General features: G+C 40.5%; 1 long non-coding RNA gene across 1 annotated transcript in view; it reads right to left on the bottom strand.

Annotated features, from left to right (window-relative positions):
• Positions 1-21,762, bottom strand: part of LOC115628659 — a 49,605-nt gene extending 27,843 nt beyond the window's left edge. The window contains exons 1-2 of the long non-coding RNA XR_003995827.1: positions 21,726-21,762; positions 21,590-21,658 (exon numbers count right to left, since the gene is read on the bottom strand). This is a non-coding gene — a long non-coding RNA (uncharacterized LOC115628659). The remainder of the gene's footprint in view (positions 1-21,589; positions 21,659-21,725) is intronic.
• Between the last annotated feature and the right edge of the window lie 3,182 nt (positions 21,763-24,944).

Here is a 24,944-nt window from a genome sequence, read left to right as displayed (position 1 = left end):
TTTAGCACGCAAGCGTTTAAATTTTCTCGAACGAAAACTAAACAACACTTTTTCATCCCACACCATTGTGTATTACGGCCAGACAGTTTGACAACAAAACTGCAAGTCAACAATACAGCAAGATCTTAAACCAACACTTCTTGCTTGCACAAATATGCTCTGTCAGGAGATATTACGAAAATGTATCGCCAGTTCGTCATCGACTCACGCGACAGGCAATTTCGTATGATATTGTGGAGGTCAAATCAGGAAGACGACTTATGAGTCTATCAGCTCAATACTGTAACATACGGTCTTTCATCCGCGCCATTCCTTGTCATAAGGTGTTTATTTCATTTAGCTGATCTATTTGATTCAGAGTTTCCAATAGGTGCGGCAGTATTGCGATCTGATTTATATGTTGACGACTTACTTACAGGAGCCGACAAATTTGAATAAGTTAAACGAAAAAAGGATGAACTGACTGAAATTCTGAACAACGCCGGAGTGCAAATGACAAAATTCACCAGCAACTCGTGCGAGCTCATCAACGACCAACAAATGTATCAGGAGATTTCCATCGATGACATTGCTACACGCCGCACAGTTCTGTCAACCATAGCAAAGATTTTTGATGTACTAGGTTTAATGGGGCCAATAGTAATACGCTGCCAAATCTTTCTTCAAGACTTGGTCATTCGGAAATTCGACTGGGATGACCCACTTCCTGCAAGGTTCGTCGAGATTTGGAACAAACTCAAGATTGACTTAGAACACAGTTCAAGTCTCAAAATTCCACGATACGTAAGCACATCGCCAATAGCCAGAAGTGAGATACACGGATTTGCAGACGCTTCTAAACGTGCTTACGGCTGCTGCATTTACATACGCACAAAGATTGGCGCAGACACTAACGTGCATTTGGTAATAGCCAAGTCAAAGGTGGCGCCGATAAAGGTTCAAACACTACCGAAGCTGGAACTATGTGCTGCAGTTCTGCTCAATAGAACTTTGCGCAAATTTCAAAGTAAACTGGACCAAAACGTCAACAATATTTATTTTTGAACTGACTCGAAGATTGTGCTGCAGTGGATTGGCATGCATTCGTCTCAACTAAACTGCTTCGTAGCAAATAGAATTGCTGAATTACAGGCGCATTCTGGAGACGTAAATTGGAGGCACGTGCCTTCTGCTAAAAATAACCGCCGATATAATTTCAAGGGGATGCACAATTGAGGAACTGAAAACCAACATGTGGTTTACCGGCCCTGACTTTTTGAAGAAAGACGAAATTTACTGGCCACAACTTAAGGAACCATTGCCTGCATCTACAGAAGTACGCAAACGAGCTGCACTGATCTGCATAGAAGAGTTGCAGCCTACAACTTCAATCATTGACACTGTCATCGAATGCTCATCGTCATACATACGAATACTAAGAATCATGTCTTATGTATTTTGCGTATTCAACAGAGTTTCCGCTAATCGCAAATACAATCCTCAGAATTATGTATAACGTTCTAGCGCATTCTATTAGCGAAAAATAAACAATTAAAGCCAAGCTTGCAAAGCCTTGCACCATTTTTATGTACAATGCAACTAGGAGAATTGTGTGTAGATGTTGTAAGAGTTGGCGGAAGGTTAGCTAAGGCCGAAATTCCCTATGATGCTAAGTTCCAAGCCATTTTGCCACGAGACCATCGTTTCAGTCGCTATATGTAGAGTATTTACATCGTCAAAATTTACATGCTGGGCCGAAAGTACTTGTTTCTCTCTTACAAGAAAAGATATGGATCGTAAACGCCAGATTGTTAGCTCGACAGGTTGTACGAGCATGCACACACTGTTTCAAGTACAAGCCTCGTCTCATGCATCAAGTAATGGGCAATCTCCCAGATCGCTTGCGAGCTTGTCGCCCCTTTTTGGTCACGGGCGTGGATTTCTCCGGACCGTTTATGACGTCGTATTGGATAAGTGGAAGGGCGCCATACAACTCCTACGCAGCAGTATTTATTTGTTTCGCTTCAAAAGCGATTCATATCGAGCTGGTCAGCGAACTCTCAACTAACGCATTGCTGTTTTGTATTCGAAGATTTATTTCACGCCGTGGACTGCCTGAACGCATTTACTATGATAATGCGACAAATTTTGTTGGCGCTGCAGCAAAATTAGCGGAGTTTAAGAGAGCCGCTCTTAACTCAGAGGCAACTCACAGCATCAACGAATTTAGTTCCTGTAAAGGCTTTGAGTTTCGTTTCATACCGCCGTGGACTCCACACTTTGGCGGCTTGTGGGAGGCAGCAGTAAAATCAGCAAAGTCTTTTTTGATAAAAAACGTCGCAGAGGCCAACCTCACTTTCGAAGAGCTGCAAACGCTGTTTACTGAAGTGGAGGCTATTTTTCACGACCAATTGCCCCAGTTTCAGACGATCCAAATGATGACGACGTACTCACACCAGGTCACCTACTTATTGGTACATCGCTGATATCCGCACCAGAGCAGATCCTCTTCAATCAGGAGGACACTACCAATCTACGCTATTTAGACGGCTGGCAGAAAGTGACCTTTCTAAAGCAGCAATACTGGAACAGATGGCATCGTGACTACATTCACACGTTGCAAAGGAAAACGAAATGGACTTGTGCGCAGCCAAACATTGAACAGGGACAACTGGTTCTTGTACATGAAGACAGCGTGCCCACGCAAACATGGAAGCTTGCACGCGTTACTTCGGCTATTCCTGGAGGTCCTCTCCAGGCAAGGTTCGAGTGGTTGACCTAAAAACCAGCAAAGGAGCTTTTAGTCGACCTATTCACAAGATCGCATCGTTACCGAATTCTCACTTTTGAAAGTAGATCCTTTCAAGGGAGGCGTGGCAGACCCCACAAAGTATATATATTCTTGATCAGCATGACGAGACGAGTCGATCTAGCCCTATCTGTCTGTCCGTATGAACACCTGCATCTCAGAGACTATAAGAGCAAGAGACACTAAACTTTCCACAAAGGTGCCTTATGTGTGAACGCTGTGCAAGTTTGTTTTATTTTTTTGATTTTCCCCCCAACTTCCCCCCTATGGGGGTTTTCCCGATTTTCAATTCGTATAATCGCCTATATCTCGGAGACTATAAGACCTACGGACACCAAATTTTAGTCCCAGATGCCTTATGTGAATACCCAGAAAATGTGTATTTTGGAATTTCCCTCCCTCCCCCAAACCGCGATTTTCTCTAACTCCCGTAATTCTTTGAATTTCAAACTAAAATTCTGCAAATACCCCCAGTTCGTAATTATGTGTCCGTATGCCAAGTTTCATCATGATAGAGCGATTTATAGCCATAAATATATTTGCTGCTGCAGCGCTGCCCGCGGCTGTTGTTGATGCTGGGGCTTGGGTTGACTGCGAACATGCTTACACAGACACGAATATACGAGCATAAACATACATACACTCACATAGACGCAATTGCTTTATATATGTGCAATTATACACCCTTTACGTGAGTTCGAATACCAAAAGAGGTAAAATTGATCGAAATGTTTTTTTATAGCCTGTACCCAATGGGGGAAAGGCTATACTAGTTTTGTGCGCATGTATGTAACACACAGAAGGAGGCGTGGCAGACCCCACCAAGTATATATATTATTGATCAGGATGACAAGCCGAGTCGATATAGCCATGTCCGTCTGTCCATCCCCCCACTCCGCCGCAATTCGTGTTTTTGTTTATATATTCCGTAATTCTTGGAATTTTGAAATCAATTTTGGTAGGTACATCCAGTTAGTACTAATGTGTCCGTGTGCCGGCAGCGCTGTCCGCAGCTGTTGTTGTTGCTGCTTTGGTTCAACTTTGTGCTGCACACATACACGCATATAAACACGCATAGGCACGTGATGTAAATGTATGCTGTTAAAACTGAACATAAACATGTCTTATAATTTAATTTAATTACTTAATTAATTAATTCACTTTTTTAATATTTTAATTTAAAAAAAAAATTTTTTTAAATTTTTATTTTCCTTTTTTGTGGAGAGTGCAGGCTATTTATACTCTGTACATGAAATGTACAAGAGTATATTAGGTTTGCGGGAGCTGAAAAATGTAACAGGCAGAAGGAGGCGTGGCAGACCCCACAAAGTATATATATTCTTGATCAGCATGACGAGACGAGTCGATCTAGCCCTGTCTGTCTGTCTGTCCGTCTGTCCGTCCGTATGAACACCTGGATCTCAGAGACTATAAGAGATAGAGACACCAAATTTTGCACAAAGATGCGTTATGTGTGTATTCTATACGAGTTTGTTTTATTTTTTTGATTTCCCCCCCCCCCCCCCCCCCCACTTCCCCCCTATGGGGGTTTTCCCGATTTTCCATTCGTATAATCGCCTATATCTCGGAGACTATAAGACCTAGGAACACCAAAATGTATATTTTGGAATTCCCCTCCCTCCCCCCTCTACCCCGCAAATCGTAACTCCCGTAATTCTTGGAATTTCGAACTAAAATTTTGGAAATACCCCCAGTTGGTTATTATGTGTCCGTATGCCAAATTTCATTATGATAGACCGATTTAACAAGAAGTTATAGCCATAAATATATTTGCTGATGCAGCGCTGCTGCAGCGCTGCTCAAGCGCTGCCCGCGGCTGTTGTTGATGTTGCTGTTTGGTTGACTGCGAAAATGCTTACACAGACACGAATAGATGCGCATAGGCATACATACACTCACACAGACGCAATTGCTATGTAAATGTGCAATTATACACCCTTTACGTGAGTTCGAATACCGAGAGAGGTAAAATCGATCAAATTTTTTTTTTATTTTCTTAATTTTTTTATTTTCTATAATTATTGTAAACATATGTACAGAGTATTTCAAAGTCGGGACACCCGACTTTAGCTTTTTTACTTGTTTACTATCGGGCTTGCTCGATTAATATATATAATATAATAATAATAATATATTATAATAATAATATATATAATTATATATATAATATATATATTTTTTTAAATTTTTCTTTTTTGTGGAGAGTACAGGCTATTTTACTGTCGGGCTTGCTCGACTGTAGCGTTCTCTCTTGTTTTTAATTCTCTTACTTTTTTTAATTTCTATAATTATTCTAAACATATGTACAGAGTATTTCAAAGTCGGGACACCCGACTTTATCTTTTTTACTTGTTTTTTCTTTTGAGTTTCCCTCCCCACTCTATGCTTCAGAATTTCGGCAATGCCATTCATATTTCGAAAACAACATAAACGTTATTTGCAAAGGGACTTTATCAGTGGTGCAGTCTCCGGAGGTTCTGCCTACAGTTGTTTTTGGAATCTCCAAAAAGAATCTGTCGGTGCCACAGAACTTCAAAAGAATTCATTTTTTCGAACTTCCCCTCCAAGCCAGCTGTCAGCAACAGCTGACTGTCGACGATTACATTTGGCTGAATAATTGTGTTTGAATTCTGTAACGTACTAAATTAAATAAAAAACAAATATGCCATTTGCATGTAATTTGGCTCGCAAGAATTTGCGGAAACGCCAATTAAATGTTGAAAAAATACAACGCAAATGTTTGAGAAGCGCATCTGATCCCACTAAATAATTCCACTTATGTTGCTTATGGAAAATTAAATTTATTTCCAAAAGTTTTTATAACATTTGAAATTTTGCCCAATATCGGGGTGTGCTTCCAAAAATTGGACGAAAACTGCGTTCCCCTACAAAAAACTAGCATTTGAAATTGAATTCAGAAAAAACAACAATGTAGTTGCATCTTGTTTTACTGGTATGATTGTATTTTTAAATGGCGATTTATTGCCATTCATATTTTCGCTAACACACAGAACTGCCACTTGACGACACACAAATAAGCCTTTTTCAATAAATAACCTTAGAAATACCTTCAACAACATCACACCACCATTACTAATAACTGGTGATTTCAATAGCTGGCATAGCAATACTGGAACAGATGGCATCGTGACTACATTCACACGTTGCAAAGGAAAACGAAATGGACTTGTGCGCAGCCAAACATTGAACAGGGACAACTGGTTCTTGTACATGAAGACAGCGTGCCCACGCAAACATGGAAGCTGGCACGCGTTACTTCGGCTATTCCTGGAGGTCCTCTCCAGGCAAGGTTCGAGTGGTTGACCTAAAAACCAGCAAAGGAGCTTTTAGTCGACCTATTCACAAGATCGCATCGTTACCGAATTCTCACTTTTGAAAGTAGATCCTTTCAAGGGAGGCGTGGCAGACCCCACAAAGTATATATATTCTTGATCAGCATGACGAGACGAGTCGATCTAGCCCTATCTGTCTGTCCGTATGAACACCTGCATCTCAGAGACTATAAGAGCAAGAGACACTAAACTTTCCACAAAGGTGCCTTATGTGTGAACGCTGTGCAAGTTTGTTTTATTTTTTTGATTTTCCCCCCAACTTCCCCCCTATGGGGGTTTTCCCGATTTTCAATTCGTATAATCGCCTATATCTCGGAGACTATAAGACCTACGGACACCAAATTTTAGTCCCAGATGCCTTATGTGAATACCCAGAAAATGTGTATTTTGGAATTTCCCTCCCTCCCCCAAACCGCGATTTTCTCTAACTCCCGTAATTCTTTGAATTTCGAACTAAAATTCTGCAAATACCCCCAGTTCGTAATTATGTGTCCGTATGCCAAGTTTCATCATGATAGAGCGATTTATAGCCATAAATATATTTGCTGCTGCAGCGCTGCCCGCGGCTGTTGTTGATGCTGGGGCTTGGGTTGACTGCGAACATGCTTACACAGACACGAATATACGAGCATAAACATACATACACTCACATAGACGCAATTGCTTTATATATGTGCAATTATACACCCTTTACGTGAGTTCGAATACCAAAAGAGGTAAAATTGATCGAAATGTTTTTTTATAGCCTGTACCCAATGGGGGAAAGGCTATACTAGTTTTGTGCGCATGTATGTAACACACAGAAGGAGGCGTGGCAGACCCCACCAAGTATATATATTATTGATCAGGATGACAAGCCGAGTCGATATAGCCATGTCCGTCTGTCCATCCCCCCACTCCGCCGCAATTCGTGTTTTTGTTTATATATTCCGTAATTCTTGGAATTTTGAAATCAATTTTGGTAGGTACATCCAGTTAGTACTAATGTGTCCGTGTGCCGGCAGCGCTGTCCGCAGCTGTTGTTGTTGCTGCTTTGGTTCAACTTTGTGCTGCACACATACACGCATATAAACACGCATAGGCACGTGATGTAAATGTATGCTGTTAAAACTGAACATAAACATGTCTTATAATTTAATTTAATTACTTAATTAATTAATTCACTTTTTTAATATTTTAATTTAAAAAAAAAATTTTTTTTAATTTTTATTTTCCTTTTTTGTGGAGAGTGCAGGCTATTTATACTCTGTACATGAAATGTACAAGAGTATATTAGGTTTGCGGGAGCTGAAAAATGTAACAGGCAGAAGGAGGCGTGGCAGACCCCACAAAGTATATATATTCTTGATCAGCATGACGAGACGAGTCGATCTAGCCCTGTCTGTCTGTCCGTCTGTCCGTCCGTATGAACACCTGGATCTCAGAGACTATAAGAGATAGAGACACCAAATTTTGCACAAAGATGCGTTATGTGTGTATTCTATACGAGTTTGTTTTATTTTTTTGATTCCCCCCCCCCACTTCCCCCCTATGGGGGTTTTCCCGATTTTCCATTCGTATAATCGCCTATATCTCGGAGACTATAAGACCTAGGAACACCAAAATGTATATTTTGGAATTCCCCTCCCTCCCCCCTCTACCCCGCAAATCGTAACTCCCGTAATTCTTGGAATTTCGAACTAAAATTTTGGAAATACCCCCAGTTGGTTATTATGTGTCCGTATGCCAAATTTCATTATGATAGACCGATTTAACAAGAAGTTATAGCCATAAATATATTTGCTGATGCAGCGCTGCTGCAGCGCTGCTCAAGCGCTGCCCGCGGCTGTTGTTGATGTTGCTGTTTGGTTGACTGCGAAAATGCTTACACAGACACGAATAGATGCGCATAGGCATACATACACTCACACAGACGCAATTGCTATGTAAATGTGCAATTATACACCCTTTACGTGAGTTCGAATACCGAGAGAGGTAAAATCGATCAAATTTTTTTTTTATTTTCTTAATTTTTTTATTTTCTATAATTATTGTAAACATATGTACAGAGTATTTCAAAGTCGGGACACCCGACTTTAGCTTTTTTACTTGTTTACTATCGGGCTTGCTCGATTAATATATATAATATAATAATAATAATATATTATAATAATAATATATATAATTATATATATAATATATATATTTTTTTAAATTTTTCTTTTTTGTGGAGAGTACAGGCTATTTTACTGTCGGGCTTGCTCGACTGTAGCGTTCTCTCTTGTTTTTAATTCTCTTACTTTTTTTAATTTCTATAATTATTCTAAACATATGTACAGAGTATTTCAAAGTCGGGACACCCGACTTTATCTTTTTTACTTGTTTTTTCTTTTGAGTTTCCCTCCCCACTCTATGCTTCAGAATTTCGGCAATGCCATTCATATTTCGAAAACAACATAAACGTTATTTGCAAAGGGACTTTATCAGTGGTGCAGTCTCCGGAGGTTCTGCCTACAGTTGTTTTTGGAATCTCCAAAAAGAATCTGTCGGTGCCACAGAACTTCAAAAGAATTCATTTTTTCGAACTTCCCCTCCAAGCCAGCTGTCAGCAACAGCTGACTGTCGACGATTACATTTGGCTGAATAATTGTGTTTGAATTCTGTAACGTACTAAATTAAATAAAAAACAAATATGCCATTTGCATGTAATTTGGCTCGCAAGAATTTGCGGAAACGCCAATTAAATGTTGAAAAAATACAACGCAAATGTTTGAGAAGCGCATCTGATCCCACTAAATAATTCCACTTATGTTGCTTATGGAAAATTAAATTTATTTCCAAAAGTTTTTATAACATTTGAAATTTTGCCCAATATCGGGGTGTGCTTCCAAAAATTGGACGAAAACTGCGTTCCCCTACAAAAAACTAGCATTTGAAATTGAATTCAGAAAAAACAACAATGTAGTTGCATCTTGTTTTACTGGTATGATTGTATTTTTAAATGGCGATTTATTGCCATTCATATTTTCGCTAACACACAGAACTGCCACTTGACGACACACAAATAAGCCTTTTTCAATAAATAACCTTAGAAATACCTTCAACAACATCACACCACCATTACTAATAACTGGTGATTTCAATAGCTGGCATAGCAATACTGGAACAGATGGCATCGTGACTACATTCACACGTTGCAAAGGAAAACGAAATGGACTTGTGCGCAGCCAAACATTGAACAGGGACAACTGGTTCTTGTACATGAAGACAGCGTGCCCACGCAAACATGGAAGCTGGCACGCGTTACTTCGGCTATTCCTGGAGGTCCTCTCCAGGCAAGGTTCGAGTGGTTGACCTAAAAACCAGCAAAGGAGCTTTTAGTCGACCTATTCACAAGATCGCATCGTTACCGAATTCTCACTTTTGAAAGTAGATCCTTTCAAGGGAGGCGTGGCAGACCCCACAAAGTATATATATTCTTGATCAGCATGACGAGACGAGTCGATCTAGCCCTATCTGTCTGTCCGTATGAACACCTGCATCTCAGAGACTATAAGAGCAAGAGACACTAAACTTTCCACAAAGGTGCCTTATGTGTGAACGCTGTGCAAGTTTGTTTTATTTTTTTGATTTTCCCCCCAACTTCCCCCCTATGGGGGTTTTCCCGATTTTCAATTCGTATAATCGCCTATATCTCGGAGACTATAAGACCTACGGACACCAAATTTTAGTCCCAGATGCCTTATGTGAATACCCAGAAAATGTGTATTTTGGAATTTCCCTCCCTCCCCCAAACCGCGATTTTCTCTAACTCCCGTAATTCTTTGAATTTCGAACTAAAATTCTGCAAATACCCCCAGTTCGTAATTATGTGTCCGTATGCCAAGTTTCATCATGATAGAGCGATTTATAGCCATAAATATATTTGCTGCTGCAGCGCTGCCCGCGGCTGTTGTTGATGCTGGGGCTTGGGTTGACTGCGAACATGCTTACACAGACACGAATATACGAGCATAAACATACATACACTCACATAGACGCAATTGCTTTATATATGTGCAATTATACACCCTTTACGTGAGTTCGAATACCAAAAGAGGTAAAATTGATCGAAATGTTTTTTTATAGCCTGTACCCAATGGGGGAAAGGCTATACTAGTTTTGTGCGCATGTATGTAACACACAGAAGGAGGCGTGGCAGACCCCACCAAGTATATATATTATTGATCAGGATGACAAGCCGAGTCGATATAGCCATGTCCGTCTGTCCATCCCCCCACTCCGCCGCAATTCGTGTTTTTGTTTATATATTCCGTAATTCTTGGAATTTTGAAATCAATTTTGGTAGGTACATCCAGTTAGTACTAATGTGTCCGTGTGCCGGCAGCGCTGTCCGCAGCTGTTGTTGTTGCTGCTTTGGTTCAACTTTGTGCTGCACACATACACGCATATAAACACGCATAGGCACGTGATGTAAATGTATGCTGTTAAAACTGAACATAAACATGTCTTATAATTTAATTTAATTACTTAATTAATTAATTCACTTTTTTAATATTTTAATTTAAAAAAAAAATTTTTTTTAATTTTTATTTTCCTTTTTTGTGGAGAGTGCAGGCTATTTATACTCTGTACATGAAATGTACAAGAGTATATTAGGTTTGCGGGAGCTGAAAAATGTAACAGGCAGAAGGAGGCGTGGCAGACCCCACAAAGTATATATATTCTTGATCAGCATGACGAGACGAGTCGATCTAGCCCTGTCTGTCTGTCCGTCTGTCCGTCCGTATGAACACCTGGATCTCAGAGACTATAAGAGATAGAGACACCAAATTTTGCACAAAGATGCGTTATGTGTGTATTCTATACGAGTTTGTTTTATTTTTTTGATTCCCCCCCCCCACTTCCCCCCTATGGGGGTTTTCCCGATTTTCCATTCGTATAATCGCCTATATCTCGGAGACTATAAGACCTAGGAACACCAAAATGTATATTTTGGAATTCCCCTCCCTCCCCCCTCTACCCCGCAAATCGTAACTCCCGTAATTCTTGGAATTTCGAACTAAAATTTTGGAAATACCCCCAGTTGGTTATTATGTGTCCGTATGCCAAATTTCATTATGATAGACCGATTTAACAAGAAGTTATAGCCATAAATATATTTGCTGATGCAGCGCTGCTGCAGCGCTGCTCAAGCGCTGCCCGCGGCTGTTGTTGATGTTGCTGTTTGGTTGACTGCGAAAATGCTTACACAGACACGAATAGATGCGCATAGGCATACATACACTCACACAGACGCAATTGCTATGTAAATGTGCAATTATACACCCTTTACGTGAGTTCGAATACCGAGAGAGGTAAAATCGATCAAATTTTTTTTTTATTTTCTTAATTTTTTTATTTTCTATAATTATTGTAAACATATGTACAGAGTATTTCAAAGTCGGGACACCCGACTTTAGCTTTTTTACTTGTTTACTATCGGGCTTGCTCGATTAATATATATAATATAATAATAATAATATATTATAATAATAATATATATAATTATATATATAATATATATATTTTTTTAAATTTTTCTTTTTTGTGGAGAGTACAGGCTATTTTACTGTCGGGCTTGCTCGACTGTAGCGTTCTCTCTTGTTTTTAATTCTCTTACTTTTTTTAATTTCTATAATTATTCTAAACATATGTACAGAGTATTTCAAAGTCGGGACACCCGACTTTATCTTTTTTACTTGTTTTTTCTTTTGAGTTTCCCTCCCCACTCTATGCTTCAGAATTTCGGCAATGCCATTCATATTTCGAAAACAACATAAACGTTATTTGCAAAGGGACTTTATCAGTGGTGCAGTCTCCGGAGGTTCTGCCTACAGTTGTTTTTGGAATCTCCAAAAAGAATCTGTCGGTGCCACAGAACTTCAAAAGAATTCATTTTTTCGAACTTCCCCTCCAAGCCAGCTGTCAGCAACAGCTGACTGTCGACGATTACATTTGGCTGAATAATTGTGTTTGAATTCTGTAACGTACTAAATTAAATAAAAAACAAATATGCCATTTGCATGTAATTTGGCTCGCAAGAATTTGCGGAAACGCCAATTAAATGTTGAAAAAATACAACGCAAATGTTTGAGAAGCGCATCTGATCCCACTAAATAATTCCACTTATGTTGCTTATGGAAAATTAAATTTATTTCCAAAAGTTTTTATAACATTTGAAATTTTGCCCAATATCGGGGTGTGCTTCCAAAAATTGGACGAAAACTGCGTTCCCCTACAAAAAACTAGCATTTGAAATTGAATTCAGAAAAAACAACAATGTAGTTGCATATTGTTTTACTGGTATGATTGTATTTTTAAATGGCGATTTATTGCCATTCATATTTTCGCTAACACACAGAACTGCCACTTGACGACACACAATTTTCGTCATGTTTTTTTTTATTAATACGCAGTTATTTGGTTCTTATTTGAAAAAAGAATTTCGTCAATTTTGTTTAAATCAAAATAAGGCTTAATTCAGCAAAATGTTATGTTCGACAAATGTAATTCTCTTTTTGAGCCAAGGTTGTTTTGGACGCTGTGTGTGAGTTCTGCTCTTTATACCCTGTACCCAAAGGGTGAAACGGTGTACTAGTTTAGTGCGAATGTATGTAACATTCAGAAGGAGGCATGGCAGACACCACAAAGTATTATTATTATATTATTGATCAGGATGACAAGACAAGTCGATATAGTCATGTCCGTCTGTCTGTATGAGCGCAAGGATCTCAGAAGCTAGAGTTACCAAACTAGGAATCCAGGTTCCCCTGAGCCCTAGGCAGGGCAAGTTTGTTTTTTATTCTGATTCACCCCCTTCACTCCCAAGCAATTCATGTTTATTCCATAACTCCCGTAGGTCTTGGAATTTCAATTTTAGCATATACATCCAGTTTGTGGTTATTTGTCCGTATGCCAAGTATCATCATGATAGGTCAATTATAAAGAAATTATAGCCATACATAAAATCGCTGCCCATCATCTACTTGCAGCGCTTCCCGCAGCTGCTGTTGTTGCTGCTTTGGTTCAACTTTGTGCTGCATACATACACGCATATAAACACGCAGAGACACGATTCTGATGTAAGTCTATGCTGTTGAAACTGTACATGAACATGTCTCCACTTTTGTATATATGTATAGAATAATTTGTATTTAATTAAATTAATATAATTTTTTTTAATTAATTTAAAATTTCTTTTCATTTTATCCTTTTTGGTGGGAGGTACAGGGTATTTAAGAGTTCAGCTCGCTCGACTTTAGCATTCCTTTCTTGTTTAAGCATACATTAAATTATTTGCTAAGTAACTAATATTAACATAGGATATGCAAAAAATTGTTGATGTAGATTGTTCAAAAACTATAAAGCTTATATGTATATATAATTTTTTTGAGGATGAAAAATATTTTGTTAATCAAAACTCCTGACAAAACAATTTTTTTCCAATTTTATGCAAACCATTCAATTCTAAGAAAAGTTACCGAAACAATTTTACTCCAGTACTACATCGGCAGCATCAAGTTTGCGCTTGCTACGGACGCATAAGCCCAGTGCCGGAAGTTAGTCTGGATACACTGTTATTTATAATATCATTAACTGCCAATATTATATTTTAATAGAAGCATCGCTCGTAATGTGTCCACTTTTAGTGACGTTTGTCCACAAAGCAATTATTAATGAAAATACAAACAGAGAAGGAACTGGACGATAAGCTATTTTGCAGTGGTATTTCTTTTTTTTTATACTCTGTACATGAAATGTACAAGAGTATATTAGGTTTGCGGGAGCTGAAAAATGTAACAGGCAGAAGGAGGCGTGGCAGACCCCACAAAGTATATATATTCTTGATCAGCGTGACAAGACGAGTCGATCTAGCCCTGTCTGTCTGTCTGTCCGTCTGTCCGTCCGTATGAACACCTGGATCTCAGAGACTATAAGAGATAGGCACCAAATTTTGCACAAAGATGCGTTATGTGTGTATTCTATACGAGTTTGTTTTATTTTTTTGATTTCCCCCCCCCCCCCCCCCCCCCCACTTCCACCCTATGGAGGTTTTCCCGATTTTCCATTCGTATAATCGCCTATATCTCAGAGACCATAAGACCTAGGAACACCAAATTTTAGTCCAAGGTGCCTTATGTGAATACGCAGAAAATGTATATTTTGGAATTTCCCTCCCTCCCCCCTCTACCCCGCAAATCGTAACTCCCGTAATTCTTGGAACTTCGAACCAAAATTTTGCGTGACAAGACGAGTCGATCTAGCCCTGTCTGTCTGTCTGTCTGTCCGTCCGTATGAACACCTGGATCTCAGGTGTTCCCGATTTTCCATTCGTATAATCGCCTATATCTCAGAGACCATAAGACCTAGGAACACCAAATTTTAGTCCAAGGTGCCTTATGTGAATACGCAGAAAATGTATATTTTGGAATTTCCCTCCCTCCCCCCTCTACCCCGCAAATCGTAACTCCCGTAATTCTTGGAACTTCGAACTAAAATTTTGCAAATACCCCCAGTTAGTTATTATGTGTCCGTATGCCAAGTTTCGCTATAATAGACCGATTTAACAAGAAGTTATAGCCATAAATATATTTGCTGCTGCAGCGCTGCTCAAGCGGTGCCCGCGGCTGTTGTTGATGTTGCTGTTTGGTTGACTGCGAAAATGCTTACACAGACACGAATAGATGCGCATAGGCATATATACACTCACACAGACGCAATTGCTATGTAAATGTGCAATTATACACCCCTTACGTGAGTTCGAATACCGAGAAAGGTAAAATCAATCATTGAATTTTTTTTTATTTTCTTAATTTTTTTAATTTTCTATAATTATTGTAAACATATGTACAGAGTATTTCAAAGTCGGGACACCCGACTTTAGCTTTTTTACTTGTTCTTTCTGTTTTTTCCTGTTTTTTTTTATTATTATTAATACATATTGTTGATGTGCGCTCTGCCAGTGTTGACGTGGCAACGCTCGCCAGCAACATCTGCTGGCAGAGCGCTGCTAGCGTCGGCGGCCCTTCTCTCTCTCATATGTATAGCTAAGCGCCATTGTAATTAGGTTGAGTTCAAATTGAAAAGCAAAGTGAATACAAGTGCACAGCAAAGAAATCGACCAACCGCCATCTTTTTTTCCTCTGGGTTTTTTTTGGAGACTCATCCCCAGCGCCCCAGACCGACATTGTCCTTCGAGCAGGATAAGCGGTCTGCACCTCCTCACTCATCCTACGTTTTGTGCAGCCGACACCCGTTCGCCCCAGCTTGTTCCTGGCGTTGGATACCTACGAGGAAAAAGCAGCTAAGTAAACCATTTACTTGTGGCTTTATACTTACGCCGTATTGGTTTCATTGTCGGTCTGTCCGCCGACCCCCACAACGAAAGAATAAGGTGCAAATTAATAATATAAAACCGAACTCCGTCCGTTTGCGGCTGCATCTCGGCATACTTGAGCATATGCATTCCAGTATGCAACAAGTGTCCAGTGCGAAACACAACCGTGTCTTACCTCTTGCACACTTCTAGTGCCCGCTCACCGTCATATATGAAACACAAATACACGATTTCAACCATCACCACCTAATTGTGCACCCATATACACAGATATACAATACACAGTACCCCTCTTAGCTTCAACTAGTAAAGACGTGTAACTACCAACCGCGAGCGAACCGTGTGCTTATCAGTTAAAGCCAAAAACAATTCTTCACAAACAAACAAACAACCGCACAAAACAAAATTTGAAAAAAAAAATCCAAAAACAAAAATACAGCAGAACAGTTACAAAAACCAAAAACTCAGTAGGGCTCCTGCCCTGTTACACTAGCAATGTCTCGACCACCAGACTTAAATAGTCTTTTGACGAACAAAAACAACAACAATAACCCAAAATACATCACAATCACTAGAACCGACAACCAAACATTTGAAAAAGTAAATCCATTTGTAATTAAAAAAGTGATCGACTACCAGTGCAACGGAGAAGTTGACACTTGTAAAAAAATAAGAGCGGGAACGTTGTTAATCAAAACAAAAAACACTATGCAAGCACAAAAACTATTGAAACTGACCTCTTTCACCGACTTCCCTGTCACAGTTAGCGAGCACAAAACACTAAACTTCTCTAAAGGTGTAATTTATTCGAACGAGCTTCGCAACATCGATGAAGCAATAATTTTAGAAGAGTTAAAAACACAAAATATTGTAGAAGTGCGGAAAATAATGAAAAAGGAGAACTTCATACTTAAAGAAACCGGCCTCATCATACTAACTTTTGCATCCCTAACAATTCCGGAAACTATAAGGAATCCTATCCTTATAATCCAAGAATCCAAATTCGCCCTTACATACCTCTCCCTCTCAGATGCCGCAATTGTCTGAAATTTGGACACTCATCTACCAATTGCAAGAGCCCTACAGCATGCACTAACTGCTCTGCGGAACAACACACAGCCGAAGACGAATCCTGTACCAAAGAAAAATTCTGCATAAACTGCAAATATGAACCTACTAACCAAAACAACCACAGTCCGTTTGATAAAACATGCCCAGCCATTGTAAAACAAAAAGAACAATAAAAACAATAGAAAAGGTAGACCACAAAACCGCCCTCTCAATATATAATTCCCGCCACACTCATCAACCTACACCATATGCAAAAGTCGTCACAGAACAACCAGCTAAACCATCCACAAACCATTGCTCGAAGCCCACACATACAACACCATCTACATCTACCCAAATCATCAAACCATCGAATCACACCTTGTCTCCGCAACAAAAACAAAACAGCCCAATAGAAAGAAGTACCACATCCTACGAAGATATCTATGATACAATCATGGATACAATCCCATCCACAACCGAAAAACCAACAGCAAACTTCTCCACTCAACTCACAGAAGACCTTAAACTTAGAATTTATAGTAATAAGCAAAACTCTCTTTCCAAACCTCTTAAATCCAAGGATAAAAACGAACAAAAGCATAAAAACTTCTAATTTAAATGTTAAAAGTCCTGCAATGGAACTTAAATGGTTATTTAAATAATTATAATGAGTTGCAAATCCTCATAAAAAACCAAAACCCTAAAATAATCTCTCTACAAGAGACACACCTGTACAATACACATAACATACCCATCCCAATTAACTATACACTCTACCACAAAAACTCATTGACAAACGGTTACGGAGGAGTGGCACTTCTTGTACACAACTCCATAGAACAACAACAAATCAACATCAACACTTCGTACTTCGACATAGTAGCAGTAACAATACATTCTAAAATAAAGTTCACAATAATCTCATCGTACATTCCACCAAATAAGCCTTTTTCAATAAATAACCTTAGAAATACCTTCAACAATATCACACCACCATTACTAATAACTGGTGATTTCAATAGCTGGCATAGAAGCTGGGGCTCACAAACTAACAATCTCAGAGGTAACACAATTTATAAATTTATAAACCAATCTTCCCTTTCTACTCTCAATGATGGCTCCCCTACACACTTCACAACACATCACACATTCACAAACATCGATCTCACCATAGCATCCCCCGACCTCGCTCTATTCATAAAATGGAACATAAGCAACTATCTCTCAGGAAGCGACCACTTCCCCATCCACTTAACAATATTCCAAGAAAATAGCCCAAGTAAACCCACCTTCAAACCCAAATTTAATTTAAACAAAGCTAACTGGTCACTGTTTCAAAAACTCACAGACAAATACTCAAATGCAAAACAACCCAGCCAGCAAATTAACCAAGAAACAGCAAACATAGTCAAAATAATTTTACAAAGTGCATATCAATCCATTCCACAGACACACATATATCATGCAAAAGAGGTCCCATGGTGGGACAAAACTCTACAACAGCTCAAAAATAAAAAAAATACAGCCTGGCTAAACCTCAAAAGGAACATTAGTACGGAAAACAAAAAAGCTAATGCCAAGCTCAAGCGTGAGCTTAAAATCAAAAAACGTAACGCGGTGCAAACATTTACAGCAGAAATAAATCCATCCACTTCCACATCAAAAATTTGGTCCAACATCAACAGATTTTGTGGCCTAAATACCCGTCACGATATCCACTGCCTTGTCAATCCGAACAACTCCACACAAACAATAGTAAACAAAACCGAAATAGCCAATACTTTATGCGAATATTGGTCAACCGCATCCTCAGATAACAACTTCCACCCAGAATTTAGATACCACAAAACAAACTCCTGCCATACTATAAGCCACACCCCATCGCCCGTAGCCATGAAAATTGAAAACGATGTGACTCTTCTTGAGCTTAAAGCCGCACTTAATCAACTTAAAGGGAAAATACCTGGAAGAGATCGTATTAGCTACCCCATGCTTAAAAATTTGTCCCCCACCTTTGAAAATCGACTACTCAATCTATTTAATGAAATTCTAAATGGGCATATCCCTCAACAATTTAAAATCAGCAGCGTCATACCCATACCAAAACCAAACACTGATAAAACCTCTATAAACTCTTACCGCCCGATATCACTAAACTCCTGCATTTCAAAAGTCCTCGATAAAATTGTATCCAACCGACTTTGGTGGCTAGCTACTAACAGCCAGCTACTCGACAGTCGGCAAATGGGTTTCCGAAAGGGAAAATCGGTGTCTGACCCACTAGCCATGCTAGATTTTCAGATCACCTCGGCCCTCTCGACCAAAAATCATCTATCTGTGATCTCATTAGACTTTGCTAAAGCCTTCGATAGAGTGGGAATCCACACAATAGTCGACGAACTCACCACATGGAAAATAGGATAGGACCAAAGATAATTAAATACGTAATAAACTTCTTAACAAAACGAAAAATAATAGTCCAAACATATAATGCCCGCTCCACAACAAAACCGCTAATAAACTGAATACCACAGGGATCACCATTGTCAGTAATTCTCTTCTCAATAGCATTCAATAAATTAAACAAAACAATAGCCATACACAAAACATTTCACTTTTCCGCTTACGCTGACGATTACACAATAGTTAATAAAATCCACTGAACCCAAAACTCTCTCAATATTGACAATCTTTTCGCTGACATAATAAAATGGTGCAACTACTCGGGTGCGTCACTCTCTATCACCAAATGCAAACATCTACATATTTGCCGGAAAAAAGAATGCGTACTTCAATTGCAATCCAACAACTTCACATTAAAAAATGAAAACTATCTCAAAATACTAGGAGTCACATTCACAAAAAACTACAAATGGAATCTACACATAGAAAATCTCGCACTACAACTCACAAACAGACTCAATATTATTAAATGCTTATCAAGCAAAAGATTTAACTGCCACACCACCATACTAATAAATATAATTAAATCCCTCATATTATCCAAAATAGATTACGCCCTTTTCCTATATGGAAGAGCACCTAAATCAACACTCAGCAAACTAAAGACAATATACCACTCGGCATTGCGCTTAGCAACGGGTGCATTCCCAACCACCCCAATAAATAACCTACTGTACGAAACAAACATTCAACCAATAGAATCCAGAACAATCCACGCTACACTTAAAAACTTTAAAACTATAATGACAACAAATAACTCCCCTTTAGAGGATATATATAACAAATTGAAGAAAAATAAAAAGCAGCTCAAAATCCCATCATCACTAAAAGACACAATAACCCAATGCCATAAACTACAAATTGAAATTTCACCTGTAAAAAACTCAAAACAAATAACTCCACCCTGGTCCTTCCATCACAAATACATTAACTTGACATTACACCTTAATCTAAAAAAAGACACCCAATCAGTTGAATACCAACAAAAATTTTATGAACTCAAATCTCTAAATTACCGACAACTCCTATACACTGATGGGTCAAAATCGACTGCCGGAGTATCCTATAGCGCCACAACGTCGACGGAAACCATCACCTACCAACAACTTCCCCACTTCTCCTCCATTTTTGCTGCAGAAATCTCAGCCATACTCGCAGCATGCAAATATGCAGCCAAACAAACTGGTAAATTCGCAATCTGTTCCGACTCCATATCCTCTTTATTAGCAATAGACAACATTAACAACCAAAACTACTACTCAACTACAATAAGAAATATCTTGAGCTCATACAAAAACAAATTTCTACTTATCTGGGTCCCAGGACACTGTCAAATATTGGGAAACGAAATGGCAAATAAAATCGCAAAAAATGCTCTAAAACACCCACTTAAAACAGAACAGAACTTCAACGCATCAGACATACGAAAATACATCAAACAGGAACTGAATAACCACAGCAGCACGCTATGGAACCACACCTCCCAACATTATAAGATTGTCAACCCTGAGAAAACTACAAACAACAATATACCAAGCTCGAATTTATCACGATTAGACACAATAAAACTTATGCGACTCCGACTCGGACACACGAACCTTACCCACAGATTTATCCTAAATAAATCCCCACCACCCACATGCCCAAATTGCAACACCACAATAACCATCAACCACATACTTCTAGACTGCACCAAGCTACAACAAGAAAGAACAAAATTCTTGGCAACAACAATAGAAAAAATAACTTCACCCAAAAACATTTATCAAACAATTGCTTTCCTTAAATCTACGAATCTCTACCACCTGATATAAAACAAATAAAAATAAGAAATGTAAATAAATGTAAATAAATCTAGACTTAAGTAAACACATTGTAAATAAGTTGACACTGATAAGCTTAAGGCCTTAGCTGCTATAGCTAAAATCACAAGCTACTTGCAATTTGCAATTGTAAGTGGTTTTTTTTTAATAATAATAATAATATACAATACATTCGCTGCGTATATATCCATACCCATTTATATATTGGCAGCTACATCAAACGTAGTCCGCAATATTTATATTGGCATACGCAACCATAACCGCATCGAAACCATATACATATATTGGCATATGTAGTTATATCCAACCATATTTACACGCATATATTTACATGTACGTATCCACATACATAAACTTATGCCAACATATCCATACCCTTTTTCCGGCATAAACACTTGCATGTTTCCATATGCAACCTATTTAGTAGCACAAGATATATTTTGTAAATACAGTGTTGCACGATACATTTGCAACCACAACGAATATATGTCCATATATTTTCTTTTGACATATACATATGTATATATTTTGAAGCCACAAATACATCAACATACATCCACATATGCTTATGTACATATATAAACCTGGATCCGTAATAAACATACGTCTGCATGCTCTTATACATATGCTTGGTACCCACAATAAATATATTCACACGCATAAGCTTATATTTACACATATTACACCTGCTTATGTACTAACAATTAATCCTACAACACATACCACATACCTGGTCGGTCCACGATTCCAAGCAGCTCGCCAACACTCCTGTTGGCGCTTCATTCAGCCCGGGCGACATCTGCAATCGAAGGCGAACCTTGCCATTTTCGCTTAACATTGCCATTTTCGTTTAAAAAATTACTCACCCATTAAATGTAAACAAGTGGTGCGCATTTGTTTCGAAGCCGGTTATCAGAATATTGAAGACTGCAGTGTGACCTAATACTAGTCACAGCCACGAGTGCAGACGAATTAATGAATTTCGATACAAGTGATTTCTACTGGCGGCAGTGATTTTGTCACACAAAACCTTAATAAAATTAAATACAAATTTATTATTGGTTTTATAAAAGGAAAAAATTTTAATAAAATTAAAGACAAGTTTATTATTGGTTTTCTAACAAAAAATTCTAACAAAATTAAATTCAAATTTATTATTGGGTTTGTTGTTGGTTTTTTTGGGATTCTCCGTCCCATATCAGCGCCCCAAGCTGGTTTCATCAACGTAATTGCACGTATTTTTTTGTTGCTGCGTTTTCATCAGTTTAAAAAGGAAGTTACTATTTTCTTTATTTTTCCCGTCTTTCTCATCGGTCGAGTTTATTCCGAAAGTTCTGTGGGGCGGCTTTATTTCCTCAGTCCAGCGCCTCCAGCTGCATAAGCCAGATTAATAGAGCAATTAAAACTCGTCGCAGAACTTGGTTGTCATAAGTTGACATCAACGCCGCTTGTCCGGCGTACTCAGATCCGATCTGCCTCAAGTGGGCCCATTCTATCAGGCTCGGTTGAGAGCCTAGTACGCCAAGTGAAGGCGAGGAGGACACGAAGAAGCATTTGGTCCTTCCGTCTACCTCGGTCGTCCCATCCACTTCGCAGCATTTGGCCGTTCCTTCTTCTGACACACAACCCAGTTCGGTTCGAAACCACCGTCATCGTTGAAGAAAGTTTCGCCCTCTACCTCCAAGAGGAGCAGTCCGGGTTCGCGCTTGTTGGTGAAAAAACCTTCGCCTTCCACTGCCAAGAAGGCCAGCCCCAAATCACAGTTGTCCGTGAACGCATTCTCGTCTCTCTCTCCAAGGAAGACCAGCTGTTCGCCACAGCTCTTTGTGAGGGTGCCCAGAATTGCGAAACCAGTTCCGTCTACTCGAGCAGCTGTTCGGATCGCTTCCCAAACAATCAGAATGGTATTGGACGAATTCATTTCGGTCAGCGATGACCTGTGCAAATATGAGGCGCTAGTTTCTTCGTCCGACCCAGCCGTGTCGCTTGTCACGCAGCAGATCCGACTAGACGAGGTCAAAGCCCTGTGGGAACAGGTCTAGCAAGAGCGTCGGCGCTGTTCCCGGGCTCTGAATCAATCAGAGTCTGGCGACTCCGACAAGCAGGCGTTACAAACCAAATATGAGCACTGCTACCGCGTCTATGAGCGGTGCGCCACTCAGCTTACCACGCTGATACGAGACGCGTCCGAGCCGAGCAGTGCTCCCACTCCAGCGCCAACTCCAGCTCCCGAGCACCAATTCAGGGGCTGCAACCTACCACCAGTGGACACCGAGGTTTTCACTGGCGACTACCTGAAGTGGCCCACATTCAGGGACCTCTTCACCGCTGTGTACATTCGCAACCAGCGGTTGACAGAGGTGGAAAAACTGTTCCACCTCCGCTCCAAAACTCGAGGCGAAGCGAAGGATATCGTGAGTAAATCTCCACTCACCAACGACGGTTTCGCATCAGCTTGGAAAAATCTGACTAAGCGTTTCGAGAACAAGCGATTGTTAGTCAACAGTCAGCTCAAGGTCCTCGCCAACCGCCAGCCTATTCCTTCGGAGTGTGGCATCGCCATAAAGGAGCTCCAAAGCACAATCCAAGGGTGCTTAACGGCGGTCGAGAATGCCAAGATAGGCACCGAAAATTGGGATTGTATCTTGGTGTTTTTCTGCGCCACCAAGCTTCCTCCAGCTACCCTTTGCTTATGGGAGCAGTCTGTACAAGACAAATCGGAAATTCCGCCCTGGAGCGACATGAATCGCTTCTTCTCGGATCGCTATCGCACACTGGAGGCGATAAACGATGCGAAACTGGGCCTCCGCACTCGCATGCTGAAGCCAGCTCAAAAGGAGCCGGCTGTGAGAAGAGTCACCTCTTTCGAGACGAAGGTCCGCACCAGTCCGCAGACCTGTAACCTCTGCTCGAAGGAGAACCACCCCGTGCGCCTGTGTCCGCGTTTTCTGCAAATGTCGGTCAAGGACCGATGCAAGGTGATCAAGAATCAAAAGCTTTGCATGAATTGTTTCGCCCGAGGGCACCAACTAAACGCTTGCACAAGCCAGTACAACTGCGCTACGTGCAAGGGGCGCCACCACACTCTCCTACACCGCGGCCCCTCCCTTCCATCGACGCCCTCAGCATCAGTTCCCCTTCCACAATGCAATCCATTACAGTCCATTTCGTCGAATGTTCAGAATTATTTCAGCAGCAGCGTTCAGGGCGTCCTCCTCGGCACGGCTATAGTGGACGTGAACTCGCAGAACTCTTCGGCTGCCGTTCCAGAAGGTGCAGGCTCAGGTATCGGGACTGAACGCGACCACATCTGGGCTCGCGACCAAGGTGTGCAGTGTCAAGCTGGCATCTTCCTCGCAACCGAGGCGCGAAGTCGAGACGGCGGCATACGTGCTGCCGCAACTGGCAGGCACCCTGCCATCGTTCCCCATATCCGACGAGGCTTTGAGAGATCTTCCTGACCTGCCGATGGCGGACCCATGTTTTTTCCGAAGCGCCACCATTGATTTGCTCATCGGCGCTGACATACTGCCTGCGGTGCTGCTTGGCGGCACCCGACCAAACGTCTGCGGCTCGCTGCTGGCACAGGAGACCATTTTTGGATGGATTCTGACCGGGCCAGTGGCGGCGGCAAAGAAGACGGCCATCCGTTCCTTCACCACGCGCATTTCTCCAGGCACACAGCCTTCCTTGGACCAGCTGCTCACCAAGTTCTGGGAGGTGGAGGATATACCGGTGAGTTGCGAGAAGGAGGCTGACGCAGTGTGCGAACAGTTTTTCGTCCAGACCACCAGCCGGCAGCAGGATGGCAGATACATGGTCTCGCTGCCTTTCAAGGACCCCCAGGACATTCAACTGGGCCATTCTAGATCCCTCGCGATGGCCCAGTTCCTCAAGAACGAGGCTCGGCTGCGTAGGAACGCTCCGTTGAAGAAGCAGTATGACGCGGTCATCAACGAGTATCTCGATTTAGGGCACATGCGCCCTGTCCCTCCTCCGACGGACAGCGCCAACTTTTACTTGACCCATCACGCGGTGCTGAAGCCGGACAGCACCACGACCAAGGTCCGCGTGGTCTTCAATGC

Source organism: Scaptodrosophila lebanonensis, unplaced genomic scaffold (assembly GCF_003285725.1).
Source record: "Scaptodrosophila lebanonensis strain 11010-0011.00,11010-0021.00 unplaced genomic scaffold, SlebRS2 tig00000122-arrow-arrow-pilon, whole genome shotgun sequence".
NCBI lineage: Eukaryota > Metazoa > Arthropoda > Insecta > Diptera > Drosophilidae > Scaptodrosophila > Scaptodrosophila lebanonensis.
Note: the sequence above shows the minus strand (reverse complement) of the source record. Positions and strands in the feature narration are given on the sequence as shown.